Below are 7,243 nucleotides of genomic sequence, written 5' to 3'. Positions count from 1 at the left end.
AGCTTGGGCTAAAACACGCTCTAGAGGGGGTGATAAAGCCTCCACCTTATCATTAGAGGATGTGACACAGCTGATGCTTTTGTGGAGGAGGCAGGAAATGGAACATTTTACACAGCCTGGCCAAATGCATCACGGAGCTGCTCTGCACGCAGAGGATTGGCTGCTGGTGTCCAGAGAACAAGCCCCAGTTTCTTCTGAGTGGGTGATGAGAATCTCTGTTGTTAAAATAACGAACGGTTTTTTAAGGGCTCAGCAGCTGGAAAGAGGAATTTCTAGAATCTCAGTAATTTTTGTGATAAATGTTGTGAGGCTTGGTATAAACTGACAAGTGCAATAAACAGTGAATAAAATATTCAGGGCTCTTCTCAAAGTGTCTGCTTGGACTTGCTGGTGGCACTCAGGGTCATGGTTTCTTGGTGGACTTGGTAGTGCTGGGTTAATGGTTGGACTTCATCTTAGAGGTCCTTGCCAAGCTAAAAATTCCAAGATTCTGTAAATCTATTGCTCTCCCAGATCCTATCTTTTATCCACCTTTGGCTTCACCATGGACAAAACCCTCCAGATCCTCTGAGACTGGATGTGCCTGAGTTTGCTGAAACCGGTTTTGAGAAGGCTGAACTGCCACATCCATTTCAGGAAGGGTTAAAGAGGAAAGCCCACATTTCAGAAGTCAGCATGTTCATTGAATTGGTGCTGGTGCACCAACGAGGATCTGCCTGATCTATCCAGCTGGTTTGTGCTCTGGGGCTGCTGGAGTCCTGAGGGATGCAAAGAGCCCTGGGGACAGTGGCTCTGATCTGTGGAGAGCCAGATGCTGGGAAGAAGGTGGAATAACAGAGAAAATGCTCAGCAAAGCATTTTTGGCCACACTGTGGAGCATGATCCTGTTTTTCACACCTGCTGGGCTGAGTTGCTACTTTTCTAAGCCAAATGAAAGGTGCAGCTGAGATCCAAAGCACTGGACATCCACCAGGACACTCTTTGGGATTTATCAGTCACAAGAGGTCCTGTGAGTTTTTCTCTTTTATTTTCCACTCCTCTTCTGAAATGAGCAGCAAGCTCCTGCTGCCTCCGTTCCTCTGTTGCCTGCAGAGAAGGAAATCTTTCATGTCAGCAGCCAGCAGCCTTGGTCTGTTCAGCTCTGTCCAAGCCAGTTGCTCTCACACAGGGCTGTGTAGCCCTGCCTCATGCCTGAACCGTGCCAGATTGTTCCTGCAGGCATCAATCAGGAAAAAAACAACAAAAATCACGAGGCTGGAGCTCAAACATGGTGATAGAGAAGGGAATAAAACCCCCTCTTCCCCTCAAAATGAGGGATTTTTTTGCAGTGGCAAGAAAACACCTGAGCCTGAAACTTGCTTGTTATCTATCATCTGGAACCCAGTCGTTTCCACAGGATAAAGATTAAGTCAGAGGCTCTGTGTGTGGTTAGTGGGAAGGTATCTGCCTGTTTGCGGGCTCCCCTGTGAGCTCATTCTCCCACACCCCAAACAAACCGATGTCACTGGAAAGAATCAATTTCTGCCTCTGCCTGGTTGTGCTTTTGGCAGGCAGCGAATGCTCCTTGTAAGATTATTGATTTCCCCCCTGTTTGTTTAGCTGGGATCTCCCTTGTTTCCAGCTCAAACCTGCTCTTCAAAATCCTCCTTGCACTAAGCAATGAGAGCAGCCCTGCTTTTCCCTTTCCACTCAGCTATAATCTCTCGGAGAGAAAGAATCCAACCAGGTATTAGGGCTGGGAGTTCTTCCTCCAGCCTTCCTTATTATGAATCAGATTTAAAGCAAGCCTTTCTGGCTGCTGCAGTTCATTTCTCTTGCTTGAGCTGATGAATATCCCAGGGTTTGTGCTGCTCATTTGATTCCCTTTCCTGATGCATTCCTTGCATATCTGCTGCCTCCAGGATAGATTTGTGCAAGGAAATTAAGCATCCTCACTATATGTCAGCAAAACATTACATGCACTAATGGGGGGAAGTGTTATGTTCTAAGTCCTTTCAACATACATGAAAAATAAAACCCTGTTTCTTGGGGGGAATAAGAAATGACAGCACGTTCTCCTGAATTAATGCTGTCTGGGAAGAATTTTTTGCACACAAATGTAATTTTCCAGTGTTTTTTTTTTTTTTTTTCCCTGACAAGTCTTCTTTCTTTGTAAGCAAAAGACAGTTTCATGCCCGCAATCTGCCAGACTGACTGTACAAAGCAGGGAAACCCTCTCCTAATCCAGACTAAATCGTGTTAGATTTAACCGGATTGACAACGACTGATTTTCCATGCTTGCCTTCAATTTCTGACAGTGCAAATGGTAATGACAAAATATCCCAAAAACTCCCATCTCTTTTTCTGTATCAAGAGGTGGATGAGTGAAGGAGCTGCAGTGTGTGGCATTACCCTGGTACCTGTGAATTGTGAGCCTCTCTGGGGAGTCTGGCACTGGACTTTTCAAGGAAAAAAGAGATTTTTAAATGGTGGGTGCTGCTGTAGTCATCTAGGGAAAAAATCAGGCATATAAAGACATGCTTCCCAAGGAGAGATAAACATTATCCAAGGGGATGGCATAACATAGGGAATAATTGAGGGAAGTGAAGCATTAGGCTTTTAGGAAAGATAATTGAATTTATTGAGCTTTCCTGGCGTGCAGGCTCTGTGCTGGTGCCTCCTGTGTTACCTGGTGCCTCTGAAAGGGATTTCACAGAGAGGTGAGTGACCTTTCTGAAGGGCATGAGAGCTTGGGACTGGATTTTACCTCCAAGGTGCTGCCTTGAACCCGCTCCTCACATATCAAAGGCTTGGCACAGCCCCAGCGAAGTTCACCGAAGCTTTATTTGTTTTAACAGAAAATATGACCCTTGGCATTTGTAACATTAATCTTCTCCCTTATCTCTCTATTTACACTCAGCCCTCTGTGTTTTTACAGCGTCTTCTCCCCTGTGCTCACCCCCTGGCTCCCAATCCCCTCGGAACAGGGCAGCTTTTCACGTTTGTGCCGCTGCCCTCGTGCACTTTTGGGTCAGCAAACAAGAACTTTGGCTGGGGATGGCAAAGAGCAACCACTCCTGCTCCACAGCTCCACGCAGGGAGGGAGTGGCATCTGTGCCCTGGGTTATCTCCAGTCAGAGATAGCCTGAGAGCTGGGCTGTGTGCAGCTGGCAAAGGGAAAAATATGGGAAAAAGGGAAAATATTCCAGTGCCAACGCTGAGGGCAGCACCAAGCATCAGGGAACGTGCTTAGGGGATTTTTGCTCTCAGGCAGGCAGTTTTTTGGAGGCAGCAATATCAATTACTTTTAAAGCATGACCCCACTAAGGTCCTGTCACCTTCAGGCATTCACAGCAGGATTCCCAGGAGAAAATGGGGGTGATGGAGATGTTTTCACTGTAAAACATCACTAAGAGCAGCTGGGCTAGAAAACTTCCAGTGTCTGTCCCCTCTTTAACAGCAATAGTTCTCTGAGGGGGAATTTAGGCGGCTGTGCCACATCTCCCTCTGTCTGGGGAGGTGAGTGGGTTGGACTCGCTCCGCAGTGAGTCATCCCCATCTTGCTTTACCGCAGCTTCACCAATTTTCACTTGTTTATTTGTGTGTTCCAGGCATATCTGATCAACGATGCGGTCCTGGCGCCTCACTGCACCAAAGCTCAACACTTCTCACCAAAGTTTACCAGCAGAAAGGGTGGCGACCACAGGACGAAGCATCAGACATGCAGATGCAATTTGCAAAACTGGAGATGTTCTGCTTTTACCATTTATCCATATTCAGGTTGAACCAAGACTTTATGTTTTTGTGAATATCAAGGATGACCACAAAATATAAGCTTGTAAAAAAGTCCAAGATGAAATTCAGTTTTTCAGTGTATTTACTAGTGAGAAAATAATAATAATAATGATTTTAAACAATACCAAGATAACGAGGAATCTCTGAACTGGGAGATATAATCAGCTAAGGCTTCACTTCAAGAAATTATCCACAATCAAGAGATCTTGATTTCAGTTTACTCAAATGTATTGAAGTTTGGGGATGGTTATAGTGTCTAAATTTCAGTTTACTCAAATCCTGTTAAGTTGGGGAAGTTATAGTTAATGCTGAAAGCTAAATGTCTGTTAAAACTATTTCCTCTTTGGGGACTTATTAAGGGTTTCCTGAACTGGGTCAAAACTATACCAGAGCACATAATTAGGATTGTGTGTTAGATCAACGATTTGGAGCCAGATTCAAACATCACATTAAGAATAACCAGGATGAGTTTCATTTCCAGAGAGTCTCTGTGCCACCCACATTGATCTCCAGGGAAATTAATCATGGTGGAGATCTTTTGGGGTGATGAAGATAACAAGCCCTGCCCAGTGTGCCACCTATGCCTTTCATGCTGTTCAAGGTTTGCTCTATTCCTGGACAGCAAAAGAGCCCTGCAATAAAAACCAGTATTTACATGAGCTTCTTCAGCTCTGGCCCCAAAAGCAAACACACTCTCTGTCAAGAGACAGCCTGTAAATAGTGAAGTGTTATCAGAGTGCACCCCAGTTTGCATCTTCAGATAATCTTCCAATTTGACTGGAGCCATCAATCCTTCTCCACATAAAACGAGAGCACTGCTCCTTTATACAACCTCTGTTGGCCTTCTGGGTGGGATTTGTTTGCTTAAACACGGGCAAAAGACAAAGTTATCTGAGATTCTGCCTGGCAGCCCTGTGAGCGTGGCAAACAGGGGGCAGGATCTGCAAGATCTGCAGCACATCTGTGCTTTACAGGGTGGGAAGATGAGGCTGGGCAAGAAGTGGGTGCTGTGTCAAAAGTGTTCTTTCAAATTGTGGTTGTGGTTTTGAGCTCTGGAGCACCATGTTCCAGGTGTTAATTTGGCTCCTCAGGTTTTTAACAGTCATTGGGAGTTTAATCACTTCCAGCCATGGAAAGATGGAGATAATCCCGATGAAAACATCTGAAAGAAGTCAGACAAACCCCCTTCAAAAGTACCTTATTTCTGTCCTTCAGCAGCAGCAGAGCTCAGGGCTGACAAGTTCAGGTATAGAAGCCCAGACTGTAAATATCCGGGGGACAGATTTCACTGGGATTCAGGGTTTTGTTGTATGCAGCTGTGATTAGGTCAGCAGAAAACACATGTGGGACCCACCTGCCCTGGCTCCTTTCTCCAGGGCAATGCTCTGATCCGGGAGAGCTCAGTCTGGGCTGGTGATGTGTCCCCAGAGGTGCCCTGTGCTCTGGGTTTGGTCAGGTATCAGGTCACTCCAGGTGTTAAAGTCACGGAATGAATGGAAATCCTGATGCTGGAATGCTCCCAGACTTTGTGCTGTTGAGAGTTTCAGAGACAACCTGAGAAGCAGGACCCTGAATTCAAAGCTGGTGCAGTTCTTCAGCTCTTTTAGAGGTTGACCCTTCTGTTTTCCCTTCAGTTTGGTTTGATTTTGGGTTATTTGTTCAAGCTGTAAAACCTTTTAAGTTCAATGGTTATACAAACAATAACAACCTGAGCTGAAATTATTTGCTTGGACTGAATTCTGTTTTGAGTTGGAAACGGGAGCAGTGACCTGTGGGCTCCTGCAAAGAATGGTTATCAGTGTGAGATCCAATGCTCCTTCGATTTTGGTACATAATTAAAAATTAGAAACTATCCTGAATGTTTAACCCCTTATATTCTGCTCATATCCAAAGCTTATCAAGACTTCTCCATTCATCCACTGTTTAAAAAGTGGGGAAAATGAAGCCAGATTGCTTTAAAAATCCATAATTTTTATTAGAAGGATTAAAAAAAAATCCTTCTTTTACCTAGTCAGGGTTCTATTAACAATCACATTATGGAGGCAACCTGAAGAATATTTACAGAGGCTAAGCCATAAAACCTTTACATGCTCTGTACCCATGATCCCCTTTCCCATTTATCTCATATCTGTGATAAAATTTGCATAGATATGGTATGGACAACCTGAGGCAGCTCTTCAGGCATGTCCTCTGCGTGTGTTTGAATGAATTCTGTGTGGCAAAATATTTTGAATATCCCTGAGTGACTACCAGTGTGAGAAATTTTGAAAGAATTCGAGATGTGACTTCTGAGTTGCTTTAGATGGTGCAATTAATTTTTCTTATCTTCTGCATAGGAAGGAAGGGTGAGTTTGGCTCACATCTTCACTGCATGGACCAGAAGGTCCCAAGACCTTCAGTTACAAGACTTTTTAAGGATTTATTGACCAATAAAACACTGCCAACAAGGATATTTATGCTTTTGACCCAATCTTTAAATATTTTGCATTATGGACCCATGCTACAGTGTGAGCTTTCTTAGCCAATCATGTTATGAAACACAAACCTACAGTGCTGCACTCTGAAACTTCCCGTTACCTCTGTAACTACATTTATTTTTTTTTGTATCTTAAACTCTAAAACTCTAAACTTTCCTTTACTTAACTCAGTGTGTCACTGCTTTAAACTACAAATCCACATTCTCCCTTCTAGCACCTCAGTTTGGAAACCTTTTCCAAGGTCTCAGATGAAATTCTGGGTTTAATTCTAAGCTTTGGCTTAGAGGCCCAAAGTTCTGAGAGTTCCTTGCATTTCAGATTCCAACATTCCAGATCTGTTTTCAACACGGTCACAATTCTCAGGGCATGATTTCTGGCTAAAAAATTATTAGTGTGGCACATCTAGAAGAACCAGGACTGTGCTGGCCAGGGAATCCTGTCAGGCTGGGCTCCAGCACTTCAGGAAAACTTCAAATTCTTTGGATTTGCACAGAAGATGGTTTGAGGAAGGCACAGGCTGGAGTTGAAGGGGAGCTAAGTCATCCTGAAGGCTCTCTCAGCATTCCAATGCTGGCTCTAATCAGCTCACTATTTATATCCCCAGGCGATTATTCATCAGGAGCTGCATCAGCAGACAAAAAAAGATTGATTGCAGTAGAGGTACCAGGGAAACCTCACACCAGCAGCACGAGAAAGGAATCCAAAGCAGGGCCCAGACTTGAGGGAACACAGATTCCTCCTCAGAAGAGGATGTATTTCACACAGTGAGTGAATCTGTTCATGTTTGATCAGAGCAGTGAGACTCTGATCTTCCTTGGCTGCCAAACACCTCCAAGATTTGTCTGTCCTCAGAAGTGCAGTGTTGTGTAGTGGTGTCTCTGGAGATAATTTGGGAGGTTGTGAGAAGATCAGGCTTCTAGAATGGCAAAAGAACATGAGGGAAGCATGCAGCTCCTGGCAATTAATTAATTAATAAACTTATTGCCTGATTA

General features: G+C 44.2%; 1 long non-coding RNA gene across 1 annotated transcript; it reads left to right on the top strand.

Annotated features, from left to right (window-relative positions):
- Window positions 1-278: 278 nt before the first annotated feature.
- Window positions 279-3,842, top strand: LOC137485455 (uncharacterized). Its single transcript, XR_011005327.1, has 2 exons — window positions 279-1,009; window positions 3,591-3,842. It is a non-coding gene; the product is annotated as an uncharacterized lncRNA (long non-coding RNA).
- Window positions 3,843-7,243: the final 3,401 nt, after the last annotated feature.

The sequence above is a fragment of the Anomalospiza imberbis genome, chromosome 1 (genome assembly GCF_031753505.1).
Source record: "Anomalospiza imberbis isolate Cuckoo-Finch-1a 21T00152 chromosome 1, ASM3175350v1, whole genome shotgun sequence".
Taxonomy (NCBI): domain Eukaryota; kingdom Metazoa; phylum Chordata; class Aves; order Passeriformes; family Viduidae; genus Anomalospiza; species Anomalospiza imberbis.
The sequence above is the reverse complement of the archived record's forward strand: the minus strand, read 5'-3'. Positions and strand labels throughout refer to the sequence as shown.